The sequence below is a fragment of the Anser brachyrhynchus genome (assembly GCF_964034855.1).
Source record: "Anser brachyrhynchus genome assembly, chromosome: 2".
NCBI classification, from domain to species: domain Eukaryota; kingdom Metazoa; phylum Chordata; class Aves; order Anseriformes; family Anatidae; genus Anser; species Anser brachyrhynchus.
Window position 1 is genome coordinate 81,750,148 of NC_137695.1, and position 19,212 is coordinate 81,769,359.

General features: G+C 40.4%; 1 protein-coding gene and 1 long non-coding RNA gene across 4 annotated transcripts in view; both read left to right on the forward strand.

Moving 5' to 3' along the window:
* The window catches only part of GMDS (GDP-mannose 4,6-dehydratase), a 409,857-nt gene that overhangs the window by 241,826 nt on the left and 148,819 nt on the right, over positions 1-19,212 (forward strand). The window lies entirely within an intron of this gene.
* The window catches only part of LOC308189350, a 117,512-nt gene that overhangs the window by 56,488 nt on the left and 41,812 nt on the right, over positions 1-19,212 (forward strand). Inside the window, exon 2 of the long non-coding RNA XR_013946313.1 lies at positions 1-19,212. This exon is cut by the window's right edge and continues 41,812 nt beyond it. This is a non-coding gene — a long non-coding RNA (uncharacterized lncRNA).

The window sequence follows — 19,212 nt, forward strand, 5'->3', positions numbered from 1 at the left end:
AATGCAACAGAATCCTGTTTAGGAAACAAACAATTAAACCGGTGGATCTGAAGGAAACTTTTGGCCTGGGCAGAAAAGGAAGGGGAGAAATGATGAGCATTGAGCATTCAGATCAGCAACAGCCAGAGCCGTTTATCCTACTGCACCCTCTGGCATATATCCAGGATTTACAGTCTCAGGGTGTATCTCTGCAGACCTAATGTAATTTGTTCTCAGTGCGCAGGCAGCAGGGTGGATACAGAGGCAATGCACATGATGCTTTTCAGTGGTCAGGTGAGTTATAACAAAAATATGCACATACACACAAGCATGAATGGCAGCGAACAGAACTGGCAATTCATCAATAATAAGTTAAGGTCCACAACTGAAGGAGGAAGCTGAAAATCTGACAAGAAAATAAATGTGAATGTCAAACCTTTACCATACCTAACTACATGGATCTATCACAGGGGTGTTTTGAAGCAAAAATGCTGTGAAGGTTGGTGTGCAAAAGTCAGGCCAGGCTACAATCCTCTCCCTGGTACTGGAGGAAGAGAAATACAGTCTTTGAGTTCCTAAGAAGCTTTCAAGCCTAAGAAATGCACACAGCGAGATGCACTGGGTTAAGTCTATGTTTTGCTGAGTCTCTGTGCTTAGTGTCTTAAAGAGATGCCCCTCTACTTTTCTCATTCAGGCAGTCATCATTTCACATCTTAAGTGAGGCAGCATCCTTTTCCCTGGGCTTGGTGAATGTGATGCACAAAATTGCTTACATTTGCTCAGAACATTTCTGGGAAGATGTTTCCCTCACTTGCTGCTTTCAACATGTCACATGTGTCTCTGTTGGCTCATTTTCCTTTATCACATCAAGCCAGCGTTACTTGTCTTCACTTCACATGCCTTTCATGTCCTGTATTCACGCTATCTGTCATCTCTCATTCACTATCAGCTGGCCAACTCCTGCCTGCAGCCAGCTTCTGACACCTGTATTCAGCACCCACTTCTTTAATTTTCAGACCAGCACCTCTCTCCTTCTCCCATGCTACTGCTCAAGCTTGGGAGGAACCTGCTGTGAATACTATCAGATTTATTTTATCACTGTCCTTTAAATCTCTGCCTAAAACCTTTGTTCTGTGAAACCAAGAGGAATCTTCTGAATGGTTACACACCTGATGTACTGCAACTGTTGCCCGTCATGACAGTCAAGCTTTTTTTATGTCCTTCTTCCAGCATTGCCATTTGAAGGAAACACTGTCCATATCATCTCTCTGAGACCTTTTGTTTTATGTGTGTGCTACTGCAATGTGAACTACTTTGGCAAAGGTAGTAGCCTGCCCAGGCTATGTTGTGGTATAATAATAATGCAATAAATAATTCTGGGGTTGCATTAGGGGTTCAGTCTCAATATCAAGAATGGCTACACCAATTACTCCTATCAGTCTAATTAGCCTATTGGCTAATGGGCCTGTTGCCTCATTGACTGTTGCCTGATGCCAGCCCAAAGGTTCCTCGTGAAACTGTCTGAATGTCAACGCTGCCTGCTGGACTCTCAGGGTTGAGGAGCCTCACATATTTGTCCCTAGTCAGACAGAAAAGGTAGGAGAGACACATACTCAAGCGTGGAACTGTTACCGAACTCTTACAGCACTGGCCTGTGGGACACAGAGGATAAAGACCTGCACATTATTCACAACAACCAGTCTAACTGGCAAGGCTCATCAGTTATTTCCCTATTTTCCCACCCCGCTTCATGGAAAAACAGTGACTATCAATCCACAAAGTGACCTTAAACATTGAATCAGACACCTGATCTGATTCATCCACTTGAATGTAGACGAACATTGGAGACATAAAACTGAGGTGTTTAAAGTTGGGAAGTATGAATAACCTTCCGTCCTTAGTACTGGGCGTGGTATTTCCAAGTCAGGAGTATAGGTTAATAAACAGGGACATGCCATGATGGCTCTAGCACTTGTGCTCTACTTCATCCTCCACCTCGTGGCATATTAGAGAGCAGGATCAGAAAGCCTGTGGAGGAGGGTAAATAGAGAACAAGAAAGTTGTGTCCACGACCCAAAGACCGCGGTTCTGACTGGTGTGTCAGGATGGTGCATTCCCACTCCCATCGGGTCATTCATGTTGAAAGGGACCTCAGGAGGTCTCAACCCAACCTCAAGCTCAGGGCAGGGTCAGCACTGACTTCAGTCCCAGTTGCTGAGTGCTCTGTCCAGCTGAGAGGTTTTCACTCCAAGGGCAGAGATTGCAAAACCCCCCTGGGTAACCTGTTCCACTGCTTGTCTTGCCTCATCATGAAAATTTTTGCCAGCTCCAGCTGACCATCTTGGCAGCCCTTCACTGGACTTATTCCAGTTTTTCAACATCTTTATTGTGCTGTTGGCCCCAAAACTGGACATAGCATTACAGATGCAGTATGATGAGTGCTGAGTAAAGGGGAATTGTCACTTCCTTTGATCTGTAGGACCCTACAGCCTACTGACTGGCTGTAGGACTCTTAAAATAGCCAAGGATGTTGTTAGCCTTAATGCTGCCAGGGCGCATTGCTGGCTAATGTTCAGCCTACTGGCTACCAGGACCCGGGGTCTGTTTCAGCAGAGCTGGCACCCATGCTTTACTTCAGCAGTTGATTAGCCTGTCCCATTAGCATCTGTCCTTGCTGATTTTCCTCCAGCCTGTCCAGATCCCTCTGATTGGCAGAACGTATAAATTATTGCCCCCAGCTTGATGTCATCTTCAAATTTGATGAGGGAGCACCCCACCTCTTCTTCCAGGTCACTGATAAAGATAGTTATCAGTGGCATGGGTGTCGTGCAGTGTTGGCTCATAGCCCTGTTTGTGAATTTTTAAAAGTTCTGTAAACTATGTGTTTTAGAAAACCAGATCATGGGAAACAAAAGGCAAAGTTTTACAGTAGGAACCCTTTGATCAAGTTCACATTGCCACGAACTGTCCCAAGCCTGGACCTGACCTAACAATTTTCAAATCACACTGTGTGTCTGAATGTTATAGAGGAGACAGAATTCCGCTTTAAGCTGGCACCATCCTGCACCCTTAATTACGGTCTCATTACAGCTTACCCTTAATAGATATATTGACTTACATGTGCGTTGTTAAGTTTTCCTGAAAGAATGTGTCTTAATGGCTGGAACCCTCTGTGCTGAGTTTCTAAATGGAGTGAGCTTTTCCAGCAGTTACTGACCTCTGAAACAGGGTTTCTATCATGAAAATGCTGACATAACCTTTAACTGTAGAGCCATGAACAGCTTTGTTATATTACTTGTTCCTAGCTTATGTCCTTGCTCTGGGAACAGTGGTGGCATTGTCTGCTGCTGATCGTGTTAAGGGGTCGGGGAGAATTGGCACTTGATATCAGAAGGGAAAAATAATTTAAAATTAAAAATTCACCTTACGTGAGTCATAGAAACTTGGAGGATTTTTAAATGAACAGCTTTAGTTGGATCCATGTATATGATACTCTAATTTTTTGTACTCTGCAGATAAATCAGATTGATAAAGAATATTTACTACATCTAATATATTTTGAGTATTTTAAGCCCCCTTACATTTATAAATCTGACTGGTAGATCTAATCGCCTTTTTTATGTGTTGTTTTTCCTTAGTACTCCATGTAAAGAGAAACCAAAGCCTCACACAGCGTTTCCAGCTCTCCTGATTTTAGTGTGAGTCTTGTAATATCTAGTGTTTTCTTAAAGCCCCAGCTCCTGGAACTAGATGATTACCTCGAGATCTCAGCTTTTTTGCTTTGTAGCCCTTGAGATTTCCCAGAAAAGACCAAAAATCTGAACGTTAAAAGATCAAAAGTAACAAGCAAACAAAAAGAATCTAGAAACTGCAGTTTTGAATGTTTTTATGACTTTTGCAGAGAACTTGTTTTTTAAAGCCTTGTGGTGGCAATACTTTGAATGTAATCAATTTGAATAAAACTGCTTGGAATGGAAATTACCTCCAGCACTTCAGTTGTTAGTGCTGTCACCTAGAGGTGTTCAAAGCAGAGTCCTATGCCTAATTATTCCTGAGTTTTACACTCCAAGATGGATAGGAATGCTGCTTTGGGATTTATCTTCTCTAGATTGTCCCAACCTAAAAGCTTAGATCAGGACCATCTTGAAAGTTCAGACCATGACCCAAACTTTGTTTTTTGTTAATTTATTTCAAAAAGACATTTAAGGGTAATTTATAAAACCCTTATAGTAGGGGAAAATGGAGGAAAATAGCTAAAAAGGTATTTTTGGTGATGTTTTTGTTGTTTTTATTTTTAGTATGATCTTTTAAGCATTATGAAGAGAACAGAAAAAAGTGGTGCCACCAGTGGTCATCTACTACAGATAAAGTAGCACAGCAGCTGACACTGCCTTGCCATTAGCATTACAATCAGTTCTGGGAGGAGTCAGAAAGATCCATAACACTCTCCTGTAAAGGCTTCTGTTGAGCAGCCGGTCAATATTTTCTTTCCAGAGGTGCTAATTTCCAGAGATAAAGAGCTGATTGCTCCTAGTGAGAAATGCAAAGGAGCTTGCAAAAGCTATTAGGGGTAGAAAATTAACAAACATGGGAAGCAAATGGCTGATAAATAGATGAGTTTCAGCCAATTAACTTTTTACCAAACAAAACCTTCAGTAGTTCCCATCTATTCCAGCTGTTGTGTGTTTGGTATCAAGCTCAGTGTAACTTAATTTTGGCCCTGGGGAGGGCAGGAGGAACTTTGTCAGCTTTGCAGCAGTTATCTTTTTGAGGATGAATTAGCCATGCAGAAAGGGTCAGCTGTTTTATTGGGATGGGAAGACAGGTAGGTAGAAGTAGTCTTGAATGGGTGACCCTACAAGGCTTCCAAGGAGTTAAGAAGAGGGTTATGCCTTCCATGTGTTTCACAGTCCCTGCGCTTTCTGTCTTTAGCCATACAGTTCTAATATATTCTGAAGTCTTGCGTAACCCGATCTCTGGATGAGATGATATTCTTAATGACATCAATAGCCAGCTACTGAAAAGGTTTGCCATCATAAAAGTGCTCCTTTCTGATTTTGCTCAATAAATACATTAATCATAATTCAGTAGGGAGAAAAAGCCAATCAATTACAGTAAAGCCATCTGCCCTTTATTTCTTTTGTTCAAAGAAGAAGACGTAAACTTGAAGTTCCTTTAAATTTTTCCATGATATGTGTTTCTATGCTTTCTTCTTCTAGTTTCTCTAATTTGCATGAATGAGACTTTGATTGATTGAAACCCCCTAGTAAATCTCAAAGCCCTTAACCACTTACCGCTTGCTTGATATAGCATTTGCTGTTGTTTATAGTCTGCTATCCATGGGATTGGTTTTCGGTGTAATAAGTACTAAAAATCTCATAGAGTTGGATCAACTTGGGTGTTCTGCGGTTAGCATGGTGGTTGTTATGCCTAATTCCCACAGCAGAGCGGGGGAATTAGGGGGAGCATCATAAAGAACAAAAGTTAGTGGATTGCCAGCTGAGTAAAGCCCTCACTGTGAACAGGTTTGGGTAATAGCAATATTTCTAAAGGGGAGGGTAATGACACTTAAGTGAGGTTGGTCTTAGTAAGCAGTTGCAGGTCTGGATCCAATAATGTATCATTTACTGCGTCTGGAATAGATCGCTTGAATAAATTAAGTGAACTCTTACCCTGCTGTGAGCTTTCTTGCTGTGTGCTCTGTGCTTATTAGCCTCCTAGCCCCTAGTTTGACCCTGTTCCTTTCTTAAATTAATGCATCTCCAATTCCCTAATCTAGACTTCTCTTTCTTTTTTTTTTTCTTAATCTCATGTTTCTTTGTTTCCACCCAACCTGAGGAAATAGCTGAGGAGTTTTCAACTGTTTACCCAGAGGCAAAATTAACAGGTGCATTCGGGGTTATTGTAAGGCTCATCAGATGCACTGGGGGCTTGGCTCAGCTCCAGCTCTGATAAACAAAACAGTATTGTAAATTAATTGAAAACTGACCAAGATGAAAGTATCACTTGACACATAGGCATAGTACTGACATTTTATTTTATTTTTTGATTTTTATAATAACAGAGGGACGATAAAAAGGGGGCATTTCATCATGTCAGGGTCTAACTCTCAATGGTGAAGACAGAAAACGAGTGACTTTCCATCCAGATTTGATGGAGGGGTGCTACTAAAAAAAAATAAATACCACAAACAGCATAACTTTTTTGTGAGTCAGAGCATTTTGAGCCATTATCAGTGTAGCTGACGATATAACACTCAGGGAAGACATTTCAGCTTTAGAGTGGTTCCTCCCTTATTTAAAATGGAGAACACTCAACACAGGAATATCCTTACCACTGTATATACTGATTTTTTACAGACGTTCTTCATTTATGATGCAGTTGAAAGGGCATAAAAGTGCATTTGCTGTCACTTGCCTGATTTGGAAGAATTCAGCAATACTCCAATGCACAGAGAGGATGGAAGGGTTAAGAAGAAATGCATTATAATATGCGTTATGGCTTCATCCAGAGATCGCTTACAGGAGATTCTAGCCAGCTCCACTTTATATTCAGAGGCTTTGCAGTAGGGACAAAAGCTCTTTAAGATTCAGCTTCCTCATTGTGAAAACTAAACCTCCTTTTTTTTGGAGAATGCTGTCTCCCTCCAAGCACTTCTAGTACTAAAGACAAAAGGCTTTGAAAAGTTCTTTGTTGAAAGGAGTTTTGCAATCATGTATGTGTCACAATATGTGAAGGCAGCCTAGTTTGTAAAATACCAGGAAGTTCACGATGAGCTGTTTAGTGACCTTGTAATAATCTGTCATTTCAGTTAGATTCTGTGGCATCGGATCATTTTAGTAGTCATTTAGAAAACTGAAATCAGTAAGATCAGAACATAATTCCTGGTCTGTTTGGCAGATAGGATATGTTGGAAGATGCAAGAATTTTGGGGGTATTTCCTTATGATGTCTTGGAGACAACAAATTTTGCAAAGAATTATAAAATGCTCAGCGTGTAACAGCAGCACCAATTCCAAAAACTGTTTTTCTTTGCTAGTGTTCGTTGACTGGGTTTTTGTTTTGCAGGGGGGAATGGGTAGGATTGCCCTCTGGTATCTAAAACTCTGGAGTCATTTGCAGTGTGGATGACTGGAACACTCAGATGATGTGATGATGCCTCTATGGTGAAGTGCTGAGCGGTGCAATATGCTGTATTTAGCATGCAGCCTTGATCCCCACACCTGCACTCTGCCTGATGATCTCTTCCTCAAGGCAGTTAGGTGTTCCAGATGTCAGAGTGGGTTTCTAAAACTAATCATTAGAAGAAGTGGTTGTGGACATTGTCTCCTGACCTTTCCTACCTTTAATACATCGGGTGAATTCAGAGCCTACACGGGGAGAACCCACATTTCACAAGACAAACAGCACACCAGAGCAGCTGAGGACACCCTCTCCTCTTCCCCATTCCTCTCTCTGGGCTAATCCTTGCAGGTCTGAGCTGATCTTGAGACCCATGTTTCCCTGCAGGATCCTGTGGCAACACAGGTTGCGCTGAAACTTGCGGGAGAACAAGCTGTTTTAGGTTGGCTGAAGATGAACGGGACATGTCCTCACTCATGATTTCTCCACTCCTTATACCCCCATTGACAGGTTTCTCACATAACGTTGTCTTTTATGTGGCCTCATTTCCTCTAAGTTTTGCACCTTTAATAAAACTTCCATTGGTTTAACTCCTGTTTAGACTGTTCAGAGATAATGTGAGGGGCCCACATTCCTACTAAAAGAAGAGGAAAAGAAAAAAACTACACAAAGAAGGGCTTCCTCTGTTCAAATTTTGTAGCTTAGGTGGTGGGCATGATCAGAGAAGACCAGACGCTTGCTCAGACTTGATTAACTCATTAAGATAGGTGAGCAATGACAGAGAGGTCCAGGTGTATTTATGAAGGCTGGAACAATATTTTTCCTTACAGATCAGCTCAGACTGGAGGGAAGGATGTGGTATTCTTCCAATGGCACAAATTTTCAGAGTGCTGGCATAAGAGACTGTTTCTCTCTTCAAGTTACTAGTTCTGCAGTTTTTACAACACAGCTGCACGTTTCCAAGGTTTGCAGACCTTGGTTTGTCGTTAATACTCTTGTTCTTAATGAAGTTTGAGTAGATCAGCGTGTTTCTCTTGGCATCCTTATGTCATTCAAGATGCTGTATAGGACTGTGATTGCTTCAGAGTTGGCTTCATCTTTGAGATAAGCATTAAGAGGTAAGAGCCTCTCAATTGCCAGTCTCCTAAATGCTAGAATGAAATCCTGTTCAAAGAGTATCTCTGTTGGAGACCCCATGACTTTGTTCATGCTTTTGATCACCATGAAGTAATTCATTTAGATGTCAGAAAGGTTAATTAATATATCACTGAAATTAACATGGACACTTTTCAGTTGCAGAGCTATTGCTCTGTGTACTATCCAGACTCAGGCCTTGCTATAATGTTTACTTTTGCTCTCAGTCAAGAATTTCTTCCATCTGTAAAGAACAAAACATGGTATGGTTTACATTTTTATAATTGAAGTTTGAATGCACAGCTATAGCTATGGGGATTTAGGAACATTATTTACAAGAATTTATGGACAAACTGATATGTATTTGAGAGATTTTTTAATTTTTTTTTAACTCGTCAAAATATTTCTCTCATACCCTGGAGATTTACTTAGGTTATACCTATTTATAAACTATCTTACTGTAGAAATGCAAAACACTTCGCAGAACTGGTGAATTTTACCTGTGTTAGAAGCAAGGGTAAGGTGAAACAAGGTAAGTCAAAGCTGATGGCAGTTTCTGTTCCCTTAGATAGGGGGTCTGATACACCGCATGCTTTCAGTAGTGGCTCATTGCTTAAGTATTGCAATGGCTTAGGCCATGTGAGCGTTCTCCTCTAGGTAATAACTCATGCTGAGTAAAATTGAGGGTAATGATAATTTTTTTTTTCAGGCTCAGATCCTCTGCATGTCATTAGGTTTTGTTCCTCAAACTGCTGCATAATTCTCTTGCAGAACAATACTGGGATGGAGACTGTTCACCGAACAGCTAAGCTATCTCTAAAACATCTGTGGTTTAGCACGTTGAGAGCCACTATAATCTTGGCAAACGAAAGTCATGTACTCTGGGAGCTATCCTTCTGCAAGAAGGTTGCCAATAATTCATTCTCCTACAGTCATTAATAAGACTACGCCCACATTGGGGAAGGAAAAGAAACATTGTTTTTGAATATGAACAGTTCAATAAATAGATTTATATAGAGAATTCAGAAACTGCAGAACAAACAGAGTATACTTCATCAGAATCTGTATTCCTGCATCTGAAGCATCTCTTAGACTTCCAGAAAAACATCATCACATTGTAAATTATTCTGAGAAGTGTAAAATACACTTCAGAAAATTCATGTAGCTCAGATAGTTTCAAGAGAACCAACAGGAACAAGCAGCAAGGAGGATATAAGAAAGAATGTTTGAATAGCGAGTATGACTAGATCCATGTGGACTTGATGAGTTTTGGAGGTCAATGACTGCCTTGATTATTCTATAATTCCCCGATCATTATATGAGCTGGATGTTACTTTTTCGTGAAAAGAGATGAATGCCATGTATTAGATATTTTAATTTTCAGCTTCTTATAGGGCTGTATCTCTAAAAAAGGAAGTTCTATACCAGCACGGAAAAGATTTTAGCTAGTTTTCTCGATGGTTTTTAGTTTGCTCAATATTTGAATATAGAAGTGTGTTATATATTCACTTTAGGTGTACACCTTTTCTACCCTCCCACACAGATAGTAATCTCATATGTATTGGTGCCCACTATTCATTTTAGAAACTGGGGATAAAGGATTAAATTCCTTCCTCTTTCCTTCCCTTTGTAACTCACACTTATAAACATGCATTGGATTGAAAAACACAATATGAATTAGGGTGGTTTGGGTCTTTTTTTGTTTGTTTGTTTGTTGATATCTCAAGAGAGAAGGATGTATTTTCAGTTAAAACCAGAGAAGTCTAAAAGAAGTAAGTTCATTAGTTTGACTTTAGTTTTTTCCATAGATACAAGGAGTGTCATTCACATAGTGAATTCTTGCACAGTGAAAAGAAAATGAAGTGTAACTAAAGCTTTTTGTTGTTTTTTTGGGGGGGGAAGTTGTGAAGTACACCATGCAACTGTAATTAGAATGAACCTTGTCTTAATAGTGAAGTTACTCTGTAACAGCAAAGAGAGGACAGATTGACTTAAGCCACGCTACGCTACTCTAGTGGCATGCCAAATTTGCTATTTTTTCCTTCTGTTGGTCTCGTTAGCCCGCCTACCATTGAGGTGGAATAAAGTAATTGCTTGAGGACTTCCCTGAGTATTTTTCTCTAGTATTTTCATGGTTTTGTCTGGGGCTCCCTCCTATGACTTCTTGCTCTGAGTGAGGCGTATGTTAGCATTTGCAGTAAGTCCAGTTCACAGTGAAGAATTTGATCCTATAAATACTTGTAATTTCTTAATTATGTACATGAAACCTGCATGTCCTTTTCTACTTCACAAACTACAGAATGCAGGATCAAATCCCAGAACAATACCTTAAAATACCTCTAAAAAGATATACAGTGTACATTTTGTCAGTTGAGAGTCCTAATACTTCCTTGTGCATGGTAAAAACATGATATCAAATAAATTAGACTTACTTTGAAGCCAAAGGAAGAAAGAAAAATAATACTAAATTGGTAGAGTAGGAGTCATTTTGTTCTACAGTTTTTTAGTTTTTACTCTGGATTTCAGAAGTAGCTTGAGGGAGGAATGAATAATCGCTCTCAACAGAGAATCTCTGAGTTTGAATTCTGTGGTACATTCCAGTGATGTTGAATAATCATTTTTGTTTTCCTTTTGTGCGTGTGTGTGCGCATGCATGTGTGTGTTTGAAGGCCACAAGGCATTTCATTTACCTATTAGCAGTGAGCATTGTGTATTTATTTATGACAAGTGAAAAATTAGATTAAAATGTTTTTGATTTAGGAGATGCTCTCTTTAGAAGTGCATATTACTTGTATGCAATACCTAGACTAGCACGCTTTTTTAAATACGTTGTACAGAGTGCAAATTACTTTACAACATTCTTTTTAAATTAAACCCTTTTGGAAGTAAGATAGCTACACTGAAATAATTATTTAACTTGCAAACTTCTGAATATGTGTTTTGTGGAGTGGTTTCTTTTTTGTGGGAAAAGCGACAGCATTTGATTGTACCCTCTTTTGAGCCAAGCTGCTGATCAGCTATGGTAAAGGAATATTGTGAAGCTCATCCATCTGCTGAATGCTACTTGTAAATCATCTTGTGTGTCAGTGGTTCTGCTCCTACCAAGACTTGTATATATGCTTAATGCTGCGCTGTGTGAGCCTTTCCCTCGAGGTAATAACTCACAATGCGTAAAATGAAGGGTAATGGTAAATCTTTTCAGGCTCAGATCCTGTTTGTGAAGCTATGTATGTGCACGTACATACCTGAACACTGCAAAATGCCATGTGTTACACTTTAAAAATGCCTGTTTACTCCTCAGCAGTATTTCCCTCTGCTGTTGGCCAGGTTCTTTAAATTTAGATTGGGCTATAGCAGCACTGGTAGTAGAGGAGCAAGTCTGGGTGTCTTAAACTAGGTTGCCTGCCTCTAAGAAGGATGATTTTAGATTACCTGGAACCAACTGTCCATCTTGGCTAAAGCAAAGGTCATGTTGTACTCCCAAAAACCTTTTGGGCGAAGCACAGCGCACCAGGCCATTGTGTAGGATTTTACTGTACCAAATTTTCTCTCTCCAGCCCTGCACAGAACTTGGAGTTTTCAGGGGCCACAAAAAGGCCCTAGGTGTGTGCTTGAAATGCTGCTCCCAAACCTGGAGTCCTTGCAGGCAGACTTTGACTCTAGGAGGATGCATGTTACTCCTTCTGCCTGCATGGGAAGCTTTTTGAGGGCCATCAGCTGCCTCTTCCCCATAGGCTACAGAGAGGCATCTGGAGGAGTTATTGCAACTTAGAGAAGCATTGACTCTGTGAAGTTATTTGTGTTGTTTGAAGTATGGCTACTCCCTGGTACTGTCATCTTCTCACCCATGGGAACTTGACCTCACGGAAGAGCTTGTGTGGGCTCGGCGTCATCACTTAAGCATGTCAGAGATTGTTGTTCTTCACCCTGCACTCTACTCTTGTTACCGGAGAAGAACGCTGAGCCCATAATCGGTAACAGAAATCTTGTTTGATGCTCCTGTTAATAAATGTTGCACACAACTGAGTTTATTGTCCCTCTGATATAAGTTGTCCTCTAATGCAGTAAAAGTGCAGTTAGCAGATGCTGACCATATCTCACAATTCAGTTCAACAGTATATTTTTTTTTTATTTTTAGAGTGGAAATTAAATATTCCCTTTTCATTGGGAAGGAGAAGATGTATCTGATTTAGAATGACTGGAGTAGTAAGTCATGGGCAGGATGATGGATCTGAGATATACTTGAAGGGATAATTGTACACAACCAGTAAAGCTGGTAAATATTTAAGGGTCATGGGTTAAATGTCAGAGCCACAGTACTTGAGCTCAACTCCATAAAGTATCAAGAATGACTGGTAATTAAATCCAGGGTATATTTCACCAAAGGGAAATAAATTTGACAGCTAACAACCAATACTGGATTACCACCTCTCAGAGGTTAGGGATCATGCTAGTAATTGTAGGTGGTTTACAGTTGTTAACATAATAGTAATAGGTAGAATGATTGCTTACTCATAGACATCACAATACCAACCAAAGCTAAATCTTCTGTGTATTAAAGAGAAAAAGAGCCCACTAATCATTAGAGTGACTTCATTTTACTTCACTCAGCATTTTACTGTTTAAAATAAACATCCTTAGGCTGTTACTGCTTGAACCTCAAAAGCGAATGTAATCATGATACACTGTCCTCACCTCTTTCTTGCCGCTGAATGTCACGTAAAAGTGGCTTTGTAATATCTTTCTCTATGTTGTATTATATCTAGAAAGCAACAGAACATAGATGTGTCTACATCTAATGATTGTGACAAATTCCTTTCTTTCCCTGTCCCTGTTCCCAAGCAGATTTTTATAACTGAATAATCTTTTCTTAATAAGCGCTGCTTGTTAATCTGCTAATAACCTACTGAACATGTTTTAGCCAAAATTTTCCATATACATTTAAAACCATGATTAATAATTAGAATAATTTTCACATACTGGTAACTGATGCATTTCACTCTTGTCAGTGAAGTGAAATATATCTATTTTAGGGTTTATTAATTAGAAAGATTCCTGTTTTGCATTTTAGGTGTTGAATTTGGACACCATTTTTTTCCAATATTAAATGAAGATTTGAAATGTTTGAGTGGTATGGTAGCCCCCAAAGCTGTTTCACATCCTGTCAGCAAGTGATTTCTGTAGCTAAGACACCATTATTTTGAGAAGTTTTAAAGAGTAACTTCTCTGCTCCTGCCTGCTGTCCCATTCATTTCAGAAAATCTGGTGTTTTAAGTCACCAAAGGTTTCTTGTAATCATGTTCAACTTGCATAGGATGATCTGGCTGGAAAGGTGAATGCCTTTTCACGTGTACGACAAAGGTAATATTTTTAATGAGCACCAAGCAGGATTTATTAACTTGGGATTTGAAAGGAAGAACATAAACTATGCTGAATTTGTGTGATCGTGAGAAATTGTCACGAATAAAAATGTAACCGCAGGTACCTATGCCTAGTGTTTTGCAAAAAGGCATAGGCTGTTCTTCATGTGCCAGCTGACCAGTGACGGCCGGGATAGGGGGGTGACCCAAAAGCACCCCAGCTTACAAGACAGCGGAGTGCAGTTGGTCTTTCTGCTGATCCTGCTCCTTCTGGCAGCTTGCAGTGCGTGCAGGTGGACAGCTCTGGCTTGGGCTGGGCTAATTTAACTGGCGTGGTAGTGCTGTATGCGAACAGTAACGTAAGCGGCAGCGAAGACAAAGCAACTTACTGTCAGCATGAATAAATTTAACTAAATCCCAGCGTGCTTGCAGGTCTCTCTACAGTTTTTGGCAGAATCCTCCCACTTAGTGTAATAAAGAGGACACAGTTCGTATTTTCAGGCTATCGCTTGCCTCGGAGTCCCAGAGGTAAAACTCTGAGGAAAAACAACCTTGACTCAAGTGTGTACAATGAGGTGATTCGTAACAAACTTGAGAAATGTTGTTTATTTGCTTAGGGGCTTTTTGTTAGTTTTGAGGGTTCTTGGGTTTTTTAATCCTTTCCTGTATCGGCAAGCTTCCTGCTGGGACGGGACGTTCCCTCAGGTTCCTCAGGGGAAGAGCGGGGTTGCATGAGCGGCCTCCAAGTGGCAGCTACCTGTGGTTGACATCAGTGCTGCTCTTGCTCGCTTCTTCTCTTCCTCGGTGTTTCTCTCACTCCCCCTGCCCCCCTTTTTCCCCTGTGAGGCCGTGGGCAGTCATAATGCATGGCACGGCCCATGGTTTGTCTTTCAGGTCCTCCTGTTTCCTCCTCGTGAGGCCCGGAGTTTCCAGCATCTGCGGCGGTTTCAGGTCTTCCTTTCAGAAAGGCAAAAGCCGCTGTGGAGATCCTGTCCAGACCTGTGGGAAAGTGTAGCAAAGCAATAGCTATTAATACTGTTCCTTTCCCACTCCTTCTGAGAGGAACTCCCAACAGGAAGGTTTCGGCGGTCTGCACAACTTAGCGGCTTCGCTTTAACTCTTTGGCTCCTACATCATTAGGCTGCCTCAACAAAGCCGCCTCATTTTTTTGCCAAACGTTCATTGTCTCTCAAAATAATTGCTAGCAGAGGTTTGCCATTAAGAGTCTTTACAAGAACGTTTTCCCACTTCTCCCCAGGGAGATGTTAGTAGTGCCTGATTCAGAGATTATTGATGTCGACTTCAGTATTTGGAAATACATCTGACTGTCATCAAGGTTAATAAAACTGCTTTTAAAGGGTAGCATCAGCAGGTTAGTTTGGCTTACCAGTAAATGGTCTCAATGTGTGAAGGAGTTTGCAGGCTAACCTTTTTGGACTGTGGTTTACTCTGTTCCTCGGGGGTCTGCTCTCCCTCAGCCTTCATGTTGAACTCGAGTGAGATACTGCAAGAGCAGAACAGGGCTTCTTGTGGCTCCGCAGTGATAGCTAGCAGCCCATCCGGGTTTTTTGACCCATAAGATAGATATCTGCCTCTTCTGGCCTGTCTTATAGGAGCTATAAATTAAAAGATGTGGAGGAGGAGATGTATATATTTATCTCTGCAACATAGGTTAAACCATTAAAAAAAGGTGGTTTATTTTAAACACATTTCAAAGTCCTGTCTATTCATGACACAGTTGCTGAAACAGTAACACTGCAAGTTTTTTCTAGGGCTATCTTCTACAGTTTTTGCTGTGTGTTTTTGCTGGTTTTCCCCTCTTGGAAATAAAAGTAGTGTAGTCAGTTTCGCTTTTGTTTCCAGTCCGATTCTAATCAAGGTCATCCTCGTTTTTGTGGCAGGGTACCATATTACCACATTTTCACCTTAACATGAAAAGAAAATACTTCAGTTGTGAAACTGCAACCCTCAGCCAGGTTTTTGTTTCTTATCTCCTTATCACATTTATGCTTCTTTTTCAGACGTTTTTAAAACTTCTCTCTAGTGTTGTGGAAAAATCAGTTTTGGAACGTAATTGTCAATGAAGTTCTTGGTAAAATGTCTTTCAGTGGCACAGTCCCAGTGATCGTTGCATAAACAGTGAGAAGTAATAAGCGTAATGATAGCACTTTATTTGCACATTCCTGGCATTTTTAATTTAGAGTGAATTGACCCTTTTAAAAACTGTAATGAAAGCTATACACTTGTAGCAGTGTCACAGACAGTGTTATGATTAGAGCATCCCAAAAACACAGCTGCAAATTGTACTGTGCTTTTTATAATTCTGACGATGTTTTTAAGTTACTTCATTCTTCCACAATCCCTTCCTTTAAATCTCCCAACAAAAATAAAAGAGCTGCCTAAAAACATGTACCTAAAATGCACAACTTAAAATGCTGCTTCTCTTCTTATTAAAAAAGAACAAAAGGCACACATACACATTCTTTTTGGAAAACTACATTATGTAAGAAAATAAATGCTACTTAAGAGGAAATGTAACAGATGAAGTATAAAGAGTTTTACTTCCTGTATTTTGATTTTTAACCTTTCCCAAACTTTCTCTATTGTAAAGTTAAAACAAAGTCTTATCAGCAAGTGCCATATAGCAGCAGCTGGATAGCATTAGAGCCCTCTGCACAAGCTATTCTTCTTCATTACCTTTCTCATGACAGCTTTTACTTCACACAGAAAATGTTACTTTGTATTGGAGATTTATGTAATTCAGGTGTCTTCCATTCTGAATTGAAGCATGGCTGCAGTGGAAATGAGTGGTTTACAAGTAGAGTCAATAGAAATTTATGGGAGAAAAAGATAAAATTTACAAAGTTCAGTGGAAAAACATGAGCTTATATAAGGATGTTAATGACTACCCTTTCTCTTCCCCCACCTCACGTCATCCTGCCTCCCATGTGGGGGCATTTCACATCAGTGAAAGCAGAACATTATTTTGGTTGGTTTGGCGAGGGTGTTCAATGGCAAATCTGCTTCTGGTTTCTATGTGCGTTTAAGCTAAATAATCTGATTGGTGCATTCCTGATAGAGCAAAAATGGCACACACTCTTGTTAATTACCTGATAAAGTAATGTGGTCAATCTCTAACTCCTAATGTTTATTTTTAAAATCTCTAATTTATTTTAACAGCAATTTAAATTTGGAGCCAGCAGAGTGGTCCGCTACTAGTACAGCACTCAGCCCTGGGGGAGTCAAATTGCATTTTGGACTTGTTCCTCTAAGACTGCCCTAAAGATCATGAGAGTGCTGGAAAAGTGTTACCTCTTATCCCCTAGAGCAAAAAGGCTCTAGGTTTTTGTTATGGTTTCCAGTGACTAGATTGGCTTAGGATCTCTCTGATTAAATATTTTATCACAGAGGAAAAAAAAAAAAAAAAAAAGAACTTTTGTTGAAATAAAATATTTGCAGAAGCATACCAATTTCAGTAAAATTACTGAGAAATGTATGTTCAGCTCTAGGACAGAGAAGATAGACCTGTCTCACAATAACTACAAGGCCAGAAGCTTCTCACCTTGGAGGTCAAAAACACAGGTTCAAGCCATCATTGCCTCTATCACCACTGCCCATTTTAGACTAATGACCTTCAAGTTCAATCCCACATTACAGCAGTACATTTTACCATATCACTGGGTATTCTAAAATGGATATTTACAGGTCTCTTTGGGGGAATTTTTTTTGCAAGCAGTGATTTGACCCTGGTCTCCCACATGCCACCTAAAACTTTTGGTGTCTGCTCTGTAGAGCCATATGCTCGTTGGTCCAGAAATAGGAAAATATTTATACAAAGGTATCACAGCTCCAACAAAAAAGATGCATGGGGACCACCTGAAAATAGCCACTCTGATGTTTAAAGTATGCATCTGAAGTGCTAAGTTCCAAGCCCCTATTGTGTTTCCATTGGACTAGGGATTTGAGGCAGGGGCAAGCGCTCTCTACACGTTGAGCCACAAGTGGTTATGGGATAGGTCTCTCCTGGAACAGCTGTTTTGTTTTGTCTTCCCTCGTTTAATTTCAAAAGGCTTGGGTTCATACCGGTGTAAAGTGGGAAAGTTGCAAACCTTGTGAAATGGTTATGAGGAGCAAGATAGTGATTTCCCACCCAGATCTGCCCGTAACCTTCCGGCTGTTTTGAAAGGGCATTCCCTTACTGTAGCTATGCTCTCAGTAAGACCTTGTTGCAGAACACAGAGGTACTGATGTTAGTCAAAGAGGCTCAGAACAGTAGTGATGTTTTAAGGGGAAAACCTTCCCTGGCAGTGAACTTCTTTATACTCCCCTGTTTCCACGCAAGTATTAAGTTAGCTGATTAAGGGAACAGAGCAGAGGAAGCCTACGGTTGGTGTTTCTCATTTGAATGTGTGTTTAGGCCAGTTTCCTAAGGAAACAAAGCTTAGGCAATCACACTTTTTCTGTGCCTTCCTCTTCCCTGGGGGTTTTTGAACCTGCTAGACAATCTCAGATAGGAGTCTCACAGGTAATTAATTTTCTTTAAGTCTGAAAATCAGTGGCTTGGGAAGGGAGAGGGACTGAAATGAATGTGCCTCTGAGGGAATGGCGAGTACAAATTTGCCGTTGTCCATTCTGTTTAACCGGAGTTGCCTGGTTGGATGGCATACACGGATGCACTTGCCTGTCTCTTGCATAGCCTCTGTCTTACCTGGGGAGGTGATATAGGGAATATAAGAACAGCAGGAGCAGGTGAGATGGGGAAGGACATAAAAACTAGAAATCTGTGAGAAGGTAGGCATCATTAATTCAAATTGTTGTGAGAGAGGACTTTACAGGGAGAATTGCTAGTCATGCTTCAGGGAGTTCTCTTATCAGCCGTGGGACAATCACACCTTTCTAGGCTGGGACAGCACAGCCCATGTGTTCTGCTTACCTAGTAATTTCTGACAGCATAACCTGACAGCTTCTGTAGGAGCCCAAACAATACCAGACAGAGCAGTTGGTAAAAAAAAAAAAAAAAAGACCTTTTTGAAGACACATCCACCAACTAAAGCTCTTTTGTGTCTCTTCTCATATCTACACCTGTGCTTTTCATTTCTGGTTGTTGCATCTGGGGTAATGCTCTAACTTAGGCAGGATGATTGACAGCTGTCTGTATGTGCCAGTGCTGTCACTTTGTAATCCATAGAGCCTACCCTTCCAGCCCTGTGCGCCTGCAAACAATAAACTGTCACCATCATAGCGTAATTACTTTTATTTTTTAACATGCTTTAAAATATGTAATAGCATTTGTATAGCTCATAAACTTAAAATACATAATACTGTCATCATGTAGGGGCCAGATGATCAGTACTGCATTAACTTTGCTTTTTTTTCCGCACTACCATTTTTACATTTGAAAACTTTCCTCAACAGATGTAGCATATGTTATGGTCTGATGGCTGCCAAACTCCAGCTGCAGATTTCTTGAGGCCAAGACCCTCTTCTGAAACTCTTTGTCATTTCAACCTCAGACACATATTCGAGGACAGTTCTCCAATCCTTAAAGGTCTTCAGGGACAAAACACGGAAAGTTAGGAAAGAGCAATCAGACCCAAAAAGAGACTCTGAAGTCTGAA